General features: G+C 29.6%; 1 protein-coding gene across 2 annotated transcripts in view; it reads left to right on the top strand.

The window, feature by feature from the left end:
* The first annotated feature begins 7,003 nt into the window (after positions 1–7,003).
* LOC110418461 (geraniol 8-hydroxylase-like) overlaps positions 7,004–7,467 on the top strand; it is a 2,803-nt gene continuing 2,339 nt past the window's right edge. The window contains exon 1 of one of the 2 annotated variants that reach the window (XM_021431209.2): positions 7,004–7,192. The gene's annotated coding sequence lies outside the window, so the exon portion shown is untranslated. The remainder of the gene's footprint in view (positions 7,193–7,467) is intronic. The other variant, XM_021431201.2, reaches the window with a different exon arrangement.

Raw genomic sequence — 7,467 nt, 5'->3', positions numbered from 1 at the left:
ATGGTTAAAAATGTAATTATCACTTATTATGTTGAAATTTTAATTGTTACATACTATATTGAAAAATATAATTATTACACATTATGTTGAAAATTTAGTTATTACATACCATGTTGAAAAATATAATTATTATACGTCATGTTAAACATTTAGTTGTTATACGTCATGTTGAAAAATTTAATTATTACTTGTTATGATAAAAAAGGTATAACACGTCACGTTACAATCTAAATTATTTTGACTTGACAAAAAACTTTATTTATTAAAATTACCTTTTAATATCTTACTTTTCTAAGTCGAGGTTCATGTTATGCGCTTATCTTATACGTGTCAGACATCTTTCATCATATCCCTTAATTGTAAAAAATCAAAAATATTTAACAATTAATTATTACAATTGAAACATTTAATCTTAAATTGATAAAAACTCAAAGGTTTTAACATAAATTGAGCATTTAATCATTCAGAATGCAACGGATAGCTTTGAACCATATCTCTAAAAGCTTTTCGATCTAGGTACACATGTGTTATGAGTAAAAAATTTCTTTAATTATTCTCCACATTGTACATGACACAAATGTCAGTGCTTATAAATGATTAAAAGTATGAACTTTAAAAGTGTAAATAGTGATATATATATATATATATATATTGAAAAGTAAGATACATATATTCATTAAAGATGAGATAAAAATGGGTCAAAGAGGGGGAAAAGTGGCTAACAAATAGAATACCACTTCATTCTCAATAAACATTACCAGTCCTGCTCTATAGCCAGCTGGTCAAAAGAAAAAAAAATGTTGGACAAAGAGGCGTATCCAATACATCCAAGCACAGGTCGAGAAAAAGAAGGGTTGGACTCACGGCCAGACTTACATATAATAGCAAAAAAGAAAATGAAAAACTCTAGATAGAAAAACATGCCAGAAACAGGAACCTAAAAGCACGCCCAGAAGGCAATTAATCATTCATATAAATCCAAAGCATAGGATGTGAGTGTGACACACGTTTTCTGGTCAAGTGATCAGCTTTGTCATTAGCGAAGTGAGAGATGTGATTGATGTCTCAACGTCCAGTTGTGTTAAAGATCTTGAGAATTTTCATGAGTAACAACTTTAATTGCCGTGATACTTCAGAGGGCTTTTTAAACCAACAAATAATATTTTTTGAATCTGACTTAATTAGGAGATAATGAGAAAAACACCAACTTGAAGTAGCAAAGATCGTTGTTGCCTCTTTAATTACGATAAGTTTAGCATGGCTAACATAAGTAACTCCAACAAACTTAGAGAAGATGGCAAGGTTGACCCATTTTCATTTCGTAAGATGCCATTGATGTCGGAGTCACCAAGACAGCCCTTCGAAGCATGTCAATGTTGAATTTAAGAAACATAGATGATGGTCTAGTCCAAACACTATCTCTATGAACATGGTTAGCACATATCTGACATGAAGGGATCTCGCAAGGTTGGGCCATTTAACGTTAATCCACCAATCTACTTTTGATTTTAGCAAGCTCAAAAACTAGGCACTCGTCCCAATCCCAGCCCCCGAAGACCACATTGTTCCTGACCATCCAAATTGCCTAAGCCATAGCATAGTAACCCATTTTTCAAATCATACCATTTTTAAGGTTATTAGCAAACCCAAACCAGTTAAGGAAACAATTGATAGGGTTACTGTGGGAGACCCAGTCAATATTCCACACACATAACTATATTGTCAAATTAACCAAGTTTTCTCAAAAGCTTAAAAAAGATGATGAACCGTTTCAAGCTCATCCCTAAAAAAAAGACAAGTGGCAACGTTAGTGCTAATAATACCTCTCTTTGCAAGCGTTTCTCTAACAGTCAAGTGTCCTCTCACAAGCTGCCAGCAAAATACTTTAATTTTGAAAGGAGCCAACAAGGCCAAATCATATTTCAATGGTAAATATGATAACTCTATTATATAGAGTTATTTTGAGTCATTTTGGGAGCTTAAGTAGCTAGAGTCTTTGAGATTTTAGGTTGAATTTTAGCATTATAGGTGTTTTTTTTAGTTTAAGTTTGATTACTTGTTAAGTGATTAATTTTAGTTATTTTATTTTTAATTACTTTAAGAGTAGTTATTGCTAATTTCTCTTTATGACTTTTGTAGGAAATTGATGAAAAAGACTCATTTGATGAAAATCAGTGCAAGTATGGTGATAGCTTCATTCGTATATGTTTCAGTATTTTGACCATATCTCTTTCAAAAAAACTCCAAATGAGGTGATTCTTAGACCAATAGAATTATAAGAAGAAGGGATACAATGTTTATGTTTACCAATTTGCCCAGTTCTGATTGGATCATGGTCAAAATATTTGTCAAAGTCGGACCACTGCAGCAGTATGTAAAGACTGAACATGATGCAGTATTGGGAGCAAATCTTTCAATACAGAAGTCCAATTGATGTGATTTTTGATCCATTGGAAAGTTAAGAGATAGGGATAAAACTTTTATGTTTACTACTTGCCCAGTTCTTAACATATCAGGGTGAAACTCACGTTTGAAGTTGATAGACTGCCACAGCGCTGGGAGAACAAGGCTGCAGCATTGATGAAAGGAAGCACACATACAAAATTTCAGAGAGCTCAGCGCTGCAGCGCTGGAGAAGTAGCGCCGCAGCGCTGCGCGACTTTCTTAAAAAATAAGGGAAGTTAACGGGATTTCGAAAATTAGGTTATTTGGAGCCTATTTAAGGAGCCTTTTCAGAGATTTTGGAGAGGAGGCAGCAAGAACTATTCTGGAGATTTGGAGCCAAGAACAAAGCAAGAAAACAAGAGAATTGGAGAGAGAATCAAGATCATAATCTCTAACTATTATTTTCTCTCTTACTTTGTGTTTTTTCTTATTTTCTTGACTTGGATTCATGGCTAAATTTCTTTGGATATTGTCTTTATTAGATATTATGAGCTAATTTATTTTTCTAGGATTGTAATTGAACTCACATGTAATCTAGATTTTTAATCACTTTCTTGCTTATTTTCAATGGGATTTGAATTGTTTATTCCAATTTGTTCTTAATGCTTTTAATTGCTTGGCCACCAATTAAATTGATCTAGAACCTAAACAAACTTGGGAAAGAGAGTTTAGTGTAGACTAAAATTGGGATAGCATGATCATATTAATTGATTTCCGTATAGGATAGGGATATACCTATAGGCCATATGTAGCCAGATTAGAGCCTGAACTTAATGAGTTTGTTTTAATTTCAATTCACATAGGGATATAGTGTTTTGGTTAAAATAGATATTTTTATAAGATGAGTCGGGAGATCCTTATAAATATTTAAGACTCTAGGTTAGCAATTCAAACCATTAAGATAAGTTAAGGAAGAGAGGTAAATTTAGATGAAGCGTGAGGGATATTGTAATCCTAGGCTTATTTGATTTGATATTTATTTGAGTATTTATTATTTTGATTTTTTTTTAATTTATTCTGCTATAACTTAGTTTGATTTGATATATTTTTGATATTGTTTGGATAAGATTAATTTGCGATAATTTTTAGTACTTAGTAAACTTTTAGATCAATTTTCTGTGGGATCGATACTCTACTTGCTAATATACTGTCTATTCGATACGTATACTTGCGTAGTAGAATTTTAACTGACACAACATGAGGGGTATTAGTGAGTAAAACTTTACGGCAAAAAGATTTGGAAGAGTAGTCACTTCGAGGAGTTCATTTCCAAATGAGTTTATCTGGGAAATCTTTGTCCATCACTTGATTATCGAAGAGAGAACAAAAACAATCCCACTACTTATATTCCCAACCAAATATGCTTCTTCGAAATCAATTTTCCAAGCCCATCTATCCTCGAACCATTTCCTGAATTCACATATTTTCCCATCTTTTTTGAACGCGAGTGCAAAGACTAGAAAAAGCTGATTTAAGAATGCAGTCATGTGAAATATATATTTGATCACTAATGATTCTCGTTTTAAATATTGGATAACTTATTTATTTTTTATTACCATTTATAAATTCTTATTAAATTAAACTTTTCTTAATTGAAATTTTTTTATTAAATTAAATATTAAATAATTTTTTATTAACATTGAAATCCTTATTAAAGTAGCCTTTCCTTAAGTATCAACTAATTTATATTTATATGTTTTCTTGTAAATATTTCATATATATATAATAAAATAATACATATAAATATATACTATATAAAATTAACATATTACTTATACTAATTAATAATTTAGAAAATAATAACTTTAGTTAATAATTAATAAATAATATATTATAAATAAAGAACAAAATAATATCAATTTTATTTACAATATAATAATATTAAATATATTATATTATATATTAATGTCTAATATATTATGAATATATAAAGATATTATCATTAATAATTATTCATTGTAAACTAATGTTTAATATAAATATATTAAAGTTTATTATCAATAATAATTATTCATTTATTAACAAAATATAAAAGGTTTAAACTTTTGTTGATGTAAGGACTCAATGGTCTTGTGTTAGTTTTATTTTGTGGATGTTAATTTTATTATCTTTGATTTTTTGTTATGTTGAATATTAAATGTTAATTTGATGATTTATGTAAAAAGACATAATTATGTGAGTGAAGGAACAAATGTATGTTTTTAATGTTTAAATTATTTGTATATTTTATAATTATAAATGAAGTTTACAAATTTTAATATTGTAATTTACAAAAATAAAATAAAATTTTGATTTATTAATCCAAAATCAAACCGGTTTATTCAATTCTATATTTGATTGGTTTGATTTTTTTTTTATGTTTAGTCAATTTTAATAATTTTTTAAAAATGTTTAATTTATTTAATCTTTAAATATTGTAAATCAAGCTACCCCATTTGCTTAACCTATATCTATCCACCGTAACCCATAGAAAGACTTAATTTTCTATCTTTATATTTTTGGCCAAATCTTTGATAATCTTTTGGGGCATCCTCATTTTGCCACGTTTCTTAGCCTTAAAGAAAGGATTTTAAATCTGTGGCAAGACTTCTAAAAGAAAACTCAAATTGCAGGAGGAGACAACGGTGGCTAGGCTTTTCTAAAAAGAGAGGAAATTGGCAGCAGAAGGAAGGGGAAGAGAACAAAAGAAGAAAAGGAAAAAAAGAGAAAGTTGCTCCCAGAAAAGGTTAGGCTGGTGAGGGTGACGAGGCCGGGGACCTAGTAAAGGACCGAGGGTTTAGAGAATGGGTTGGCTATCGCAGCCAGTGGAAGAAGAATAAGAGAGTAAAAATAAAGAAAAGAGATTTTAAAAATATTTTTTTTATAATTTTAACTATTTTTAGTTAAGTTAGGTAAAATTATTTTTAATAAAATTACATGTCATGTATAAAAATATGTTACACGTCATGATTAAATTGTTATACGCTATGTATAAAAATATATGACGTTATAATTAGGTTATTACACGTCATGTACAGAAACATATTCCACGCCATGATTAGGTTGTTACATGTCATATACAAAAACATGTGACACATGATTAAGTTGTTATACGTCATGTATAAAAACATGTGACACGTCATGTACAAATACATGTTACATGCCTAACCTAACATGCTATGTACAAAAACATGTTACACGTCTAGCCTAACATGTCATGTACAAAAACATGTGACACATGATTAGGTTGTTATATACCATGTACAAAAAAATGTGACATGCCATGGTTAGATTGTTACACGTCATGTACAAAAATATGTTACACATCATGTTAAAAAAAATATTACTATTACACATTATGTACAAAAATATGTTATACATCATGGTTAAAAAAGGTTGTTACACGTCATGTTGCAAAAAAAAATACTGTTGTTACACGTCATGTTAAAAAAATATTGTTATTACATGCCATATTCAAAAACATTTTGGTTTACGTTAATGCCTAAACTATTGTTATTATTTACAAACCAAAACTTCAAATCCTTTAAGCTCTTTTTATTTTTTTTTTGACAATTTGGTACCGATTAAAGTTTTTCTAACATGTTTTTATAAATCAAAATACAAATTTTCTTATCTAAAACACCTATTTTGACTAAAAATAAAAAAAATTCTTTGAAAACCTAGGTTTATAAATTTTAAAATTTTGAGTTTACTAGTGTCTAGATCTCGAATTTATCTAATTAAAAGCTATTTTCAAACATTTGTGATCATTTTTACTGTTAAGTTTTATCCAAAATACATAAAAATCAAATTCTCTAAATAGTCATCCACTCAAGCAAATCAAAACTATCGTTTGGTATCTTCAAATTGCTGAAAAGAGAAATCTGAAAGTGCTGAGGAGAGAAATCAAGAGCATAGTAGACGAATGCTGAAAGTGAAATTAATAAAATTAGAGAGTGGGATGGTGAGAGAGAGAAATTGGAAGCACAAATGAAGAAAAATTGTGTTAAATGGTTTAATTTATTTAAAATAGTTTCAAGGGTATTTTTATCAAGTCATAGCTAAATATGGCTAAAAATAATTAAATTTATTTTGATGGTTATTTTTGAAATGCCAAGGGTTATTTCTCATAATTTTCTCCCACTAGGATTAGGTTAAAATTTTGTATAAAAATTAAAATAACATGATTTTATAATGGATGCAAAAAAAAAACCCGGTTCAGGTTTAGTAAGGCGCAGAATGACTATTCATTTTGGGAAGTTTCTTGATCTTTTCTGCAAAATGTTTGATGAGCGATTGCAGTCATGAAAAGTGTTGGACATCATCCTCATGATGATGATTCAAATACTCAAATAAGTGTTTGAAGAATGAAGAAACAGAGATGAAATGAAGAAGATGAGTATATCAGCTTATAAGAAGAAAAAGAAGAGGAAGGATCAAAACTCACCATTTAAATAAAGGCAGAAGCTCAATGCACATCGTTTTTGTTTTGTTTTTAAATTTCAGTTAGGCAGTAATCATTGGTTAGTTACTTAGTGTTTAACTTTACTCTTTCTTTACTAATTGTATACCTGTACATATAAATACTACCATGTAATACCCTGATAGATGGATGAGAGAATACTGAATCATATTCTCACCCATATGTGCTGCTTCTTCCATATTCTCCATTTCTGCTGCTTTTGACATGGTATCAGAGCAAGATTCAACAAACTCTGAACAAAGGTGCTGGATATGGAATAGCTACTGCTGATTCATTTTTGGTAAAGTAAAGTTTTCAAACCCATTCTCTTCTTATATCTGTTGGGTATCGTTATTGTTCAACATCATCATATCTTTAGTTTTTGCATAATCTCTTCATTATTCCTCATCAAGCTTGAGTCATGTCTATGTCTACCGATTCAAATCAATCAAGGTCCCAAAGATCTCAAACCTTATCCCAGATTTCACCAATAGGAGATCCTTAGTCTCCTTATTACCTTCATCACACAGATCATCCAAGATCAGTCATCATTAACCAAAAGCTCACCACAAGTAATTATG

Source organism: Theobroma umbraticum, unplaced genomic scaffold (assembly GCF_002168275.2).
Source record: "Theobroma umbraticum cultivar Fairchild unplaced genomic scaffold, ASM216827v3 scaffold_30.0, whole genome shotgun sequence".
NCBI lineage: Eukaryota > Viridiplantae > Streptophyta > Magnoliopsida > Malvales > Malvaceae > Theobroma > Theobroma umbraticum.
The sequence above is the reverse complement of the archived record's forward strand: the minus strand, read 5'-3'. Positions and strand labels throughout refer to the sequence as shown.